Source organism: Petromyzon marinus, chromosome 24 (genome assembly GCF_048934315.1).
Source record: "Petromyzon marinus isolate PM22_M1 ecotype Great Lakes invasive population chromosome 24, UKy_Petmar_22M1.pri1.0, whole genome shotgun sequence".
Taxonomy (NCBI): domain Eukaryota; kingdom Metazoa; phylum Chordata; class Hyperoartia; order Petromyzontiformes; family Petromyzontidae; genus Petromyzon; species Petromyzon marinus.
In genome coordinates, this window is record NC_133690.1 from 11,814,311 (window position 1) to 11,825,725 (window position 11,415).

The 11,415-nt window shown below is 48.4% G+C and overlaps 1 long non-coding RNA gene across 2 annotated transcripts in view; it reads left to right on the top strand.

The window, feature by feature from the left end:
- The window catches only part of LOC142928910 (uncharacterized), a 44,474-nt gene extending 34,427 nt beyond the window's left edge, over nt 1-10,047 (top strand). For both annotated transcript variants that reach the window (XR_012945207.1, XR_012945206.1), the window contains one exon: nt 1,570-10,047. This is a non-coding gene — a long non-coding RNA (uncharacterized LOC142928910). The remainder of the gene's footprint in view (nt 1-1,569) is intronic.
- The last annotated feature ends 1,368 nt before the right edge of the window (nt 10,048-11,415 follow it).

The following is an 11,415-nucleotide window of genomic DNA, read 5'->3' on the forward strand; positions in this document are numbered from 1 at the left end:
ACGTACGCAGCCTCAACATAGACTAAACCGGTTATAAAAAGCAGGGGGATATAAAGATGGGGAACGAGGCCGCTGCCAGTAAACCAGACGGGTCCCCACCGAAAAAGGTCAGAAATTTAATTTTAAAGTCTCCCCCCCCCCCCAACCCTTTAATACGCCATTGTGATCTTTGGAATGTCCACAGCCTTGCTTTCCCTTTAAATGTCGGGCAAGAAGTGGCGAAACGGTTTTCGAGCAAATGCCACATTTTCATCCGTTGAGCGGCAGGCCTTGCAGATTTAATGTATCCCAAGGAGCGTAGGTTGAAGCAGTGCAACCATGGTGCCAGTCTCGACTTCACCGAGTCTCATCGGCAGGTCGTGACCTCTTAATTCAATGCCACTGCACACCGCCCTGCCGTTATGGGACCAGAGCAGCCGTTTATGGTCGCTCCTCCTCATTTGTTGCCAGCCACAATATGAAACTTCCTCCCCTCGGTCATCTGAGGGAAGGGTGCCACGGTGGAAAGACGTTAACTACCTCCCCTGTTATGCAGGAGGTCGTGGGTTTGATCCCGACCCTGACGCCTGCTGCTGTATATTTGAAGTTTGTTCCCCGCGTGGTCGCGTAGATTTTTCTCCGGGTCCTCCGGTTTTTCCTTCCACATTTAGAAACGTGTTTAGAAAATTTGGCTTGCGATAAATTTCCACGTGACAAGCCACTTCGTTTGAGCTGTCATTTGTGTCCAGGGTTGCTTCTAAAAAAAGGGCTCTGTAGCTCAGTGTGCCTTACCTGGTAAAATAAAAATCGTTTCGTTTTCGTTTATTTGTGATGTTTACTCCGCGCAACTGCTCAAATCCAGACTCAAGACCTCCCTCTTCTCTTCTGGCTGTAACTGACTAACTTATGCCTATAACCAACTAACTCTTTGTATGGTTGGCTACGTACGATGCGAAAGAAGTAAAAAATGAATGTATACACAATGTAAATGTTACCGTCTACTTAATACGCATGTCAATATGCTTTGTACAAAGCAGCTGTATTTAGATACTTCGTGAATACACATCGCATGGTAATGTAATGCAAGGCTTGCATAACATCATCTTTGGATTCAAGTGGTTATAATCAGACCTACACGGATTAAAGGGCTGTAAATACATTCTTTAAAAGGTCTAATATAAGAGAAATAGGTGACATTGATATAGAGGGCTCATGTAAAATAAATGTCGCTTCCGTCCAAACCGAATTCATGTCGTAAAACGTCGTCCTTCCCCCCCCCCCGCCCGCACCGCTAATTAGTGCGTGTGGCTACGTAGGGTGCGAAAGAAGTTCAACCTACAACGTGGCGCATTCAAATGCCCGTCCCGACACGGCGGACATGTTGAACTCTCGCAATTTATACGGTGCTGTTTTTGTTGTCGTAGTATTATTTACGCAGGACAGCCTGTGTGGAGGTGAAGAAGCTCAGCTCTGCAATGTGTCGCTTTCAGGGTTGTTGTTGCCTCAACCCTGGAAACGCGCCGGGGAGTCGTGCGCAGCGTGAAACCCCACGCAGCGGCACGAAAATAACTTTTTTTTTTTTTACACAAGGGCCTGCATCGGGATGCTTGGCGAATTCCATTCATGAGACTTTTGTCACGTGGGAGGAAACTGGAGTGTGCCTAGAGAAAAGCCACGCATACAAGGTAGGTGACAGATATTATTTAAGAATCAATTGCTATATTGAAAACTTCTGGCCACCTCACTACCAAAGCCTATAACACCTGGTATTCCCAGGCAGTCTTCCATTCAAGGCACTAACCAGGATCATACCAGCTTAGCTTCTGAGATCTGACAAGAGTAAGTTGACATTACGAGTGCTTGTGTTTGTATTCAATTAATACACGCATTGCTTATATGCGCACACACTCTTTTCGATAATGAGCGCTGGCATCACCATAAATATTTGGTATAAATTTCGATGTAAAGCTTTCGTGACTGCAGGGATTCATATTCTTGGTTCTTTCTACGTGACGTTACCGAAAGAACCAAGAATATTCGGTATAAATCAAGCTAAATTTTCTGGCATCATAATCAGCCATGGTCCATCCACTGCTGGATGAAGGCCTCCCCAAGCGACCACCACCGCCACCTCTCACGAGTCTGCGATGTGACAATCTACCCAGGGCCTGCCCGTATGAGGAGCTGATTTCATCGCTCCGTTTCCTCTGTGGGTGTCCCTTCAGATGCTTTCTATGCCTTGGCGTCAGCGCCTCCACTGCATATTCCTTTATTGTCGTGAAGGAGGTTCACACAGGAGCTACTCATTATCTTTGCAAGGGCTCTTTATGGCATAACATCGTGACAAAAAGGAAGCAATTGTCCTGCCCACATTGTTGCCAAATGTCTAGGTTGGTGGAATGGGGCCCTAAATTTGGTGATTATAGCGGCCACACACTGACCATTTGTATCAGTAATTACTCTCCCTTTCTAGCCATCCCAAGGGAAGTTGAGGCATCTCCAATTCAACCCATTGATATTATTTTCCAGGACACTCGTCAAAAGTGACAGGACAATTTGAGTTCTGTGGCTTCCCGAGGACCTCATAATAAAATCGTTAAATTTACAAACCTCAATTCACTGCTAGACGGACACCTCTCCACGCCTCGTCGCTCACTGGGGGTTGTATGACCATACTTCACCGTGATTGTTCGTGCAGGCTTGTGTGACTGTTGGGGGTGGTGGAACTGGTTTAGATCATCGCTTGCCACCTCATGTTCGCTGTGTCCGAAAACAGAAGGTCAGGTACCCAGGATCCACAGTGCAATGCTACTTTACACCATAGTACTCCAAATAGCACACATCGTAAAATGCGCGGCAGTACTGTGAAAAGCACAAAAACATACGGACGACGTGATTACAGCAGTAGTAATGACAGTGATAGGAGAGGTAGCAGCTTCGTGTTTAGCGCAGTGCGCGATGAATCTCCGCGGCTTGAGTTCGATTCCCGGCCGCGGTTAACATTTGCGGCGAGTGGTATCCGAACCGGTCCTGGTGACCCTGCAAACCTTCACCGGCACGCACTGATCGGCGCGGTGAAGTATGGTCAGACAATGCCCGTGGCTGACACGGCGCGAGGGAGGGCTTCATCCAGCAGTGGGTTGACTTTTGGCTGTGAGAATAATGACGAGAATAAAATCATCATCATCACGAAGGTTTTTTTATCCTTATCGTTGTCATCGTGTAATCTGCAGATGCGGCCCCTGTTGCACACATTTCCACGCGTCTCGATTCAATCGATCCATCTCTGCTCCAGCCAACCCCTTTGGCCATGTTTCCCTGCCATTGGCTGCCGGTCAGCATCTTCGCCCCAATCTGTAGTCACCCCTCTCCGGCGCTGCGGATCGCCTGAGTCTCTTTAATCGTTTTCTTACGCTGTGCGAAATCGTGTTGGCGCACGCGTTTTCAAGAACACAGGAAGGAAGCGGTGGTATGGTCGTGGCAAGCGCACCGCGCCGTTACAATCTTTGGCGACCTGGGTTTAATTCCTGGCAATGAACACCGTTGATAATTCACATCTTAAGCTGGCCTGACTCAGCCTCAAAAGAGTGTGTGGGGCATCGTGTTCAAAGTTAACCAAATAAGAGACAAAGGTGGCCACATCCCTCTTGAAAAGTCCTGGCTACACACGTCACCATGTACCACACCTGACCAAATCGGTGCTCACAATCAGTAATTGCTCTGTAATTATGAGGATAAATAATACTAATTATGTCCCGTATTTATCCAAAATGGCTTCAACTTAGACTCAAGGGTCTCTTTGAGGAGGGTCCTGCATTGGAATGCTTGGCTGATTCCATTAAAATGTTTGGCTTTATGCGTGAGGATACTATAGTACCCTGAGAACATCCATGAATATGAGGCCATCACGCTCAAAGCTCTGCATACATAGATTAATAGATTCACGCGTCAATTGTTACGCTGCCATCTCACGCTTCCCAGGGAGTCTTTCAATCTAACCAGGCCAGCGCAGCTTTTGAGATCTGATGAGATTGGGCGCAGCCCAGATGATTTGGTCATACGTTGTGCGCAGCGCACAAGAACGTCAGCATCGTGAGTTACATCGCGTTACCATTTGTGAATGGCTTTCGGAAAGAAAAAAAACACATTGCCTTGGGGCAGATGCCAAAGCGAGACATTGTAAGTAAGTGAGAACGACTACACGCGCGCAACACACACACACACAACAACGTCACACCAAGCAGGCCCAATAAAACAATGGGGGACTCCCTTTACATTGTGAAGCACAGTCTCCTGTAATCCAGCCTCACCAGTCCATTTGAATGCAATGCTTAAGCCGAGGAATTCACGTGCCCCTTTAATCAGCCCCTGGTGTCTCACAGCTGTTGATGTTAATTTATTCCGGTTAATTCCACAGCCCGGCTTCTCCCCACCCACCGTCCACCCCCCCCTTCTCAATGTTACAAAAAAAGACCCAGGGGTAAACAGACTCAGTGTAATGAGTAAACTGCTTGGGGATTGTTGCTGGAGGGAAAGACTGATAAGGGACAGCTTGATGGGATGTACACTTTAACAAGGTTCTCAGCAGTGGTGCTCGCCCCTCCATCACATTGTTACACAACTGATTAGATACGTTGACTTCGTTGATCTTTGGGGGTGGAAAGCTCTCCCCAAAGTTAAGCCAGCTTGGGGGAACTGGCATTGGTTGGGGGGGGGGGGAGGGAATGTGGCAAGAGCATTATTGACTGGTGTTGCGTGGGGGAAATTAGTTGTCACATTTAAAAAAACCCGTGCAAATTCAGAGCCTTGGGTTGAACATTCAAGGATATGTGTTCTTTTTTTGTTCCACCGGAATTCATTTTGGCGTCGGTGTCACGTGTTGTGTGTGCGGCAGCGTAGCGGTCAGCGCGCTGCCCTTCGACCCCGGTCACCCGAGTTCGATTCCCACTCACGGCTAACACCCAGTGAGGGTTATCTGAACAGGTCCTGGGCCTCCTGGTGCGGTGTGTAAACATCGCCACGAGACAAAGCGGCCAGGCATGGTGCTGGCCACCCATCCCCTCGTGTGCTGCGCCAGCCTTCATAGGTGCTCGCTCATAGCGCTTGCTCCCAATAGCCTGTGTCGGCTACACGGTGGGTGGGGGGGGGGGGTCTTTGTCTTTGGTGTAAGCAAGTAATATGACTGGTTTTTGGTTTTTAATTGATACAAAAAAACAAGTTGGCAAAGAATAAAAAAAATAGTTAGCATATGACGACATTTGGGCCAAGTGGGTTAATTGTCAATAAAGACGTGAGCCATGTTTCTTTCATTTGTGTTGTGAGTGCACCCCCAGCCCCCAATTCAACTTTAAGTGTTTCTGAAAAAGGCAACAGGGAAACATCACACGGCCTTTCGTGAAATGAGATTTGTGTTAATTAAAAATAAATAAAAGCAACGCCAGCGCTGGTGACTCGAAGCTGCTGAGAGCGGTGAGCACGCGGCTGACTACCAAACAACGTCAACAACAACAGCTGACTACCAAACAACAACAACAACGGCTGACTACCAAACAACAACACCTGACTACCAAACAAAGTCAACAACAACGGCTGACTACCAAACAACGTCAACAACAACAACGGCTGACTACCAAACAACAACAACAACAGCTGACTACCAAACAACGTCAACAACAACGGCTGACTACCAAACAACGTCAACAACAACAACGGCTGACTACCAAACAACGTCAACAACAACAACAGCTGACTGCCAAACAACGTTAACAACAACGGCTGACTACCAAACAACGTCAACAACAACAACGGCTGACTACCAAACAACAACAGCTGACTACCAAACAACAACAACAACGGCTGACTACCAAACAACGTCAACAACAACGGCTGACTACCAAACAACGTCAACAACAACGTCAACAACAACAACAACGGCTGACTACCAAACAACAACAACAACGGCTGACTACCAAACAACGTCAACAACAACAACGGCTGACTACCAAACAACAACAACAACGGCTGACTACCAAACAACGTCAACAACAACAACAACGGCTGACTACCAAACAACGTCAACAACAACAACAGCTGACTACCAAACAACAACAGCGACAACGCACGGCGCTCACTCCGCCCATTGGGATGGCAGTGTATTTTTGTTTGTTAGCAATGCTTTTGAAATAATTTCAAATGCATCTTAAGTGTGGTCGCATTCGTCGTGCCAAGTGTCGGAATAATTTCGCAAAAGCCAACCCCCCCCCCCCGCCACCACCACCACCACCGCATCTGACTCTGCAGAGACTCCTACAAATGGACTTGGTTTCCCACATTCAGTATCCCCCAATGGCAAAAGAGGCAAGAAGAGAAAAAAAGCTTTTACTCTTACCATATGTCACATTTGTGAAATGGATATACAGCATGAAAATTACGCGATGTGTGTATGTATATATGCACACAAAGATCCCCCCCGTATAGCCTTAACAGACTGTTGGGGCAAGCGCTGTTAGCGAGCACCTATGAAGGCCGGCACGGCACACGAGAGGGGGTGGGTGGCCAACACCACGCCCGGCCGCCTTTGTCTCCCCAGTGGCGATGTTTACACACATCGCTCCAGGTACTCATTTGAGGCCGAGTCAACCTAGCGGAGACCCAGGACCGGTTCAGATAATCGTCGCCGGTGTTGGCCGTGAGCGGGAATCGAACCCGGGTCGCCGGGTTCATAGCGCAGCGTAGCGCTCCAGACAAATGTAAGGGGAAAATGGAAAATGCATGTGTCTCGCTGTTCCTTGGCTGGTTGGTTTTCCCCGTTTTTTTCTCTCATCAAATATATCGTAGAAATGTTATGCGCCCGCAGACCTGAAATTTGTATTTGTGGCGCGTGCAAAACTTCGGTGCAAAGCGACTAACAGGTGTCGGGCACCTTTTTAAGGGAATCGCATCAACGTTTAAAACCTTTGAACGCACGCTGCTCTATTTCATTGTGCGGGCCTGTCTGTGCACGTGCGTAATATAAGGTGCACCATTATTTACAACGCCGCTGTGTGTATTGGTTGTATTTATTTGGCTTGCTAAAACAACAAATTTGAACCGTGAATGTCAGACTGCGACGTTGCAAGCGTTTACAAAGGACGCACAGCTTGTGGTGAACGCGACACTGACCGATGCCAAATATTTCACGAGGGTGAAAGTGGACCAAATAAACATCGTCGCATTAAAGGAGAAATATCACGCGGTGACTTTGATTGCGTAACATTCAAAACTAAAGACTTATTTAGCACGCGTTTCGCCTCGTAGTTTACTCCATCTGAATTCAGAATTATCACGATATTTATTTATGCTTGAGGAATCCGATGAGCTATGAAGCTCTTTTCCCCCCACAAGATGTCCAGGAGGGGCGGTGTCAGAACGTTACAACAACAAACAATACAAAAAATACGATAGGATTGCAAAGTGTAGGAAAGATAGAAAATCACTCCATAAATATATAGAAATTAAACTAAACTATTTTATCTTACCAGGTTAAGCCCACCACTGAACGACGGGAGTCCAAAGTAGAGGAAATGTAAACAAACCACTTAAGAAATATATTCAAATTAAATGAAACTAAAAAAATGAAACGAAACTAATTCCTCGTGGGTCACGAATGATCACGGTATCGCAAGTACTGCAAGACCATCGATCCTTCAGTGCAGCCGCATCAAATGTGACTTTATTACCGGAAGCGCAGTGTTGTGATATACATATACAGGCAGTTCCCGGGTTACGGAAGTGTTAGAACGATCCGTAACCCGAATTTTCCGTATGTCGGAAACTGAACAATGTCCCCCCAAAATCAACGATAACTTCCATTTACATCGATCCTACTGAAGGTCGAGCGAGGCGCCTTAAACCTCCTCGCTCCGCGGTATTCATCCGCAACCTCACCGCGCCGCACTACTTGCGTAACTAACGCAAACAATTCCGCGTATTGAATTATTTTGTAACATGATTTATGGGAGCATTTCCGTAAGGTCGGAGTTCCGTAAGTCGGGTCTTCCGTAACCCGGGAACTGCCTGTATACAGTTTAACACGTAAGCTTTCGCCACCAATATCAATCTATCCTCAGATTGTAAAAGTTGCAGGTTTATTCTCCAACACACCGGTGTTGCTCTATCTACTAGTAACGTACTGGCATGTTCTGTTTACGCGACAAACCTTACTAATTTTGGCCCTGGCGGGTTTAACGACGCAATTATATTTACGCGATTTAACCAACCCCCCCCCCCCCCCATCATACACATATACAATTTTGCCTTCCTCAAGATAGAAGGCTCGCCACGAATCGATCTTGCGGCAAGCACGCCGAAAGGGGGGAGGTTTAATGGCCACACACGAGGAGCGAGCCGAGGGGTTTAAATCCCTCTCCTGTGAAGGGTGACACCCGCCCCGCCAGAGAACCATGCCCCCACGACTTCGCACAGCAACAGAGGCTCGGCGTTGAGCGAGCAAGAGCCTTGGGGGGGGGGGGGGGCTGCTGGAGCGAGCGATGAAGCGAGCCACCCCACAAACAACAACAACAACAAACAACAACCACCGTTCGTGGCTTAGTGGCGGTGACGTCTCCACGGCGCTTGTGCCACGCGAGGTGCACTTTGAGGCCGCGTGAAGTTGTCGCCGGCCCCGCTGGCAGAAGCCCCCCTCCCCCCCCCTCCCCAGCCACCACTGAACAGACTCCGGAGGTGGCCGTGGGCTGACTGCCTGCGGTGACCGGCAGATGCACCCCGACCAACCCGTGCCGACTGCCACCACCGCCGCTGTTTCCACCGCGCATCTATAACCACGAGCACACGGAGCAAATGCCGAAAGCCTCGCGCGTGACGTTGTTTTCACGTGACACCACACCACTCCCGATCTTCGCCGAACTCTTGCCAGGCATTTCATTCCTTCTACACCACCACCACCACGCACCTCCGGATTCGCACGATTGGCTATGCACGGCGCGTCCCTCCACGCGCATTGCCGATGTTATAACGTGAGATGCGCGCGAACTGCCGATTCAGAGAAGCTTGTTATTTTTCATCGCATGCCCATTTTTCAATGACAATTCCGATGTACTGTGTACTTTTGTGTTTTTTTTTTACCCAATCTTTGATCTGAAAATTGGTGGGCGCTAAAAAAAAAAGGGGCGGGGGGGTTAAACAAAATTGGCAAAATCCACTCGCTTAAATTGTTTTGGGTTTGCGAGTGCGCATCCACTTGGATCTTTGGGAAGATGCGCAGACGAAAGGCTGATCAGCCTAAGGGAGGCCCACACATTAACACACAGGACACAGGCTATGATTCTCGCGTGTAGCCTCTATCAACTGTTGGGACAAGTTCTGTTCGGGAACACCAGCACGGGGCACGCGTGGGTGATGTGGCCAGGACCATGCCAAGGCCGCCTTTGTTTCTCCAGTGCCGGTGTTTACAGAGTGCACCACGTTCTGACCTAAAGTCCGAGTCAACCTAGAGGAGACCCGCTGTTGTTAGCCGCTGCCGAGAATCAAACTCGGACTAGCGGGCTCATACCGGCAGTGCGCTAACCACTACGCCACCGCTCCAACACTGGCGTACACGCCACACACACACACACACAGACTCGGAGCTCACAGACAGACAGACGCTAACACACATACAGGCAAGAGAGAGAGAGTGCTGGGGGGGGGGGGTTAAGCTCTCCCAGGCAGATAAAGGGGTAGACCGCCCATGCATCCAGAATTAATGAGGAGGCCAGGGAAGAGGGTCAGTGCTAGACTGGGCAAAGGGAGGTAGGCAGAAAGGCCGGGGCGCCCGGAAACAATCCCACTGGCACAAAGCCTCGGCAAGCCGAAGCATTCCAATGCTGGCCGGGACAATGAGCAGGCTTTTCCGATCCCCGGCCCGCATAGCAACGGGCCATGTGCCCCTTTATCTCTCAGCTCCTTTCCCATGTCATCTCTTCATGGCCATAGCCCTGAGGTATGTAAACAGTTAACAGGATCCATTGTGCAATGCCCAGCAGCAGCAGCAGCACCCCGGGCCAGCTAAATCATCTTAGTGGCACTCACAAGGAGGTAAATGTTGCAGTTATTTTGGCAGTCAAATATTGACAGTGCACCCCTGCTGTTGCATTTTTTTGTTGTTAGTGCTCTTCTCAGTCTTTCTCGCTCGCTCTCTCTCTTGCCCCTGTATTTGACGGTCACATGCAAAAATGATAACTTGGCGGTGGGAAAAATCAGCGGGTATTTTCTTTATAAAATTCGTACGAATTCACACGAATTCGTACGAATTTTTGTTTGATATTAAACTCGTCACAGCCACAAGGCGCAGTCCCGTAATTCCATCATTTTTCATCCATTTGGTTACAGCTCAATTGGGATGATGACAGTGACGATGATGATTTGTGATGAAGCCACAATGCAAGTTATAATAATAATAATTTACAGTCCCTTGGTCAATCCACTGCTGGATGAATGCCTCCCCTGAATGCCTCCCCATGCCGTGTGATTCATCGGGGGTTGTTTGACCATGCTTCACCATGCTGGTCAGTGCAGGTTGGTGATCGAAGGCACCTAAGACCGCCAGAGACGTTAACTGCGGCCAGGAATTGAACTTACGTTTGCTGGGTTCATGCGCTAGTCACTTGGCCACAGCTTCCCACCATTGAAAATTCTTGGTGGTGGTGGTGGTGATAATAATAATACGAATGGTGGTAAGGTGTCCGATGACGACATTTAAGATGGTGACAAATTGAGAATTAAGTGGAAGAAACCTTTTGTCAATTAAAACATAAACCGCGGTAAAGTGAGTTTCTCCCAATTGGAAGACTGCAAGGTCACATCCTGATTGGGGGTTGATTCAGCCCAACATCCCTCAGTGGGGGGGGGGTCGATTCTATGAGTACCAACAATGGTTGTCCAGTGGATGGACTTGCCCCTCACCATAGGAATGTGGAATTTCCCAAACTGACTCGGAGCTGTGAACTGGAGACGAGTACATCCTCATCGTGCATTTGAGCGAGAAATCGCCGTGACACACACACGCGCGCGCAAGGGGCGAGCCATAAAAGATACCTCCTTTTAGCCCTGCGCATTGCGGCTATGAAGGGCAGCACAAGGGGATGGATGAGGAGCAACAACGTAACGGGCAACCGCCTTTGTTTTTCCTAGTTAGAGATGGTGAAACTACATTGTACCAAACAAGCAAAAAACAACACCCACTAGCCTTGGTTAGGTCGTCCTACAAAAGGATTTATTGTCAATTGTAGGTAACCAAATTTCCCCTTTGTGCGTGGTCTGGGATAAAAAAAAGCGTGCTTATGAGACGCAAGTGCATCACCAGGCCACTACTTCCCACGCAAGCGTTAAGGATTTGCATTTATGATTTCGCTTAAATGCCACTATATACCCGAGTCACCATGAAAGAACACGATCTTA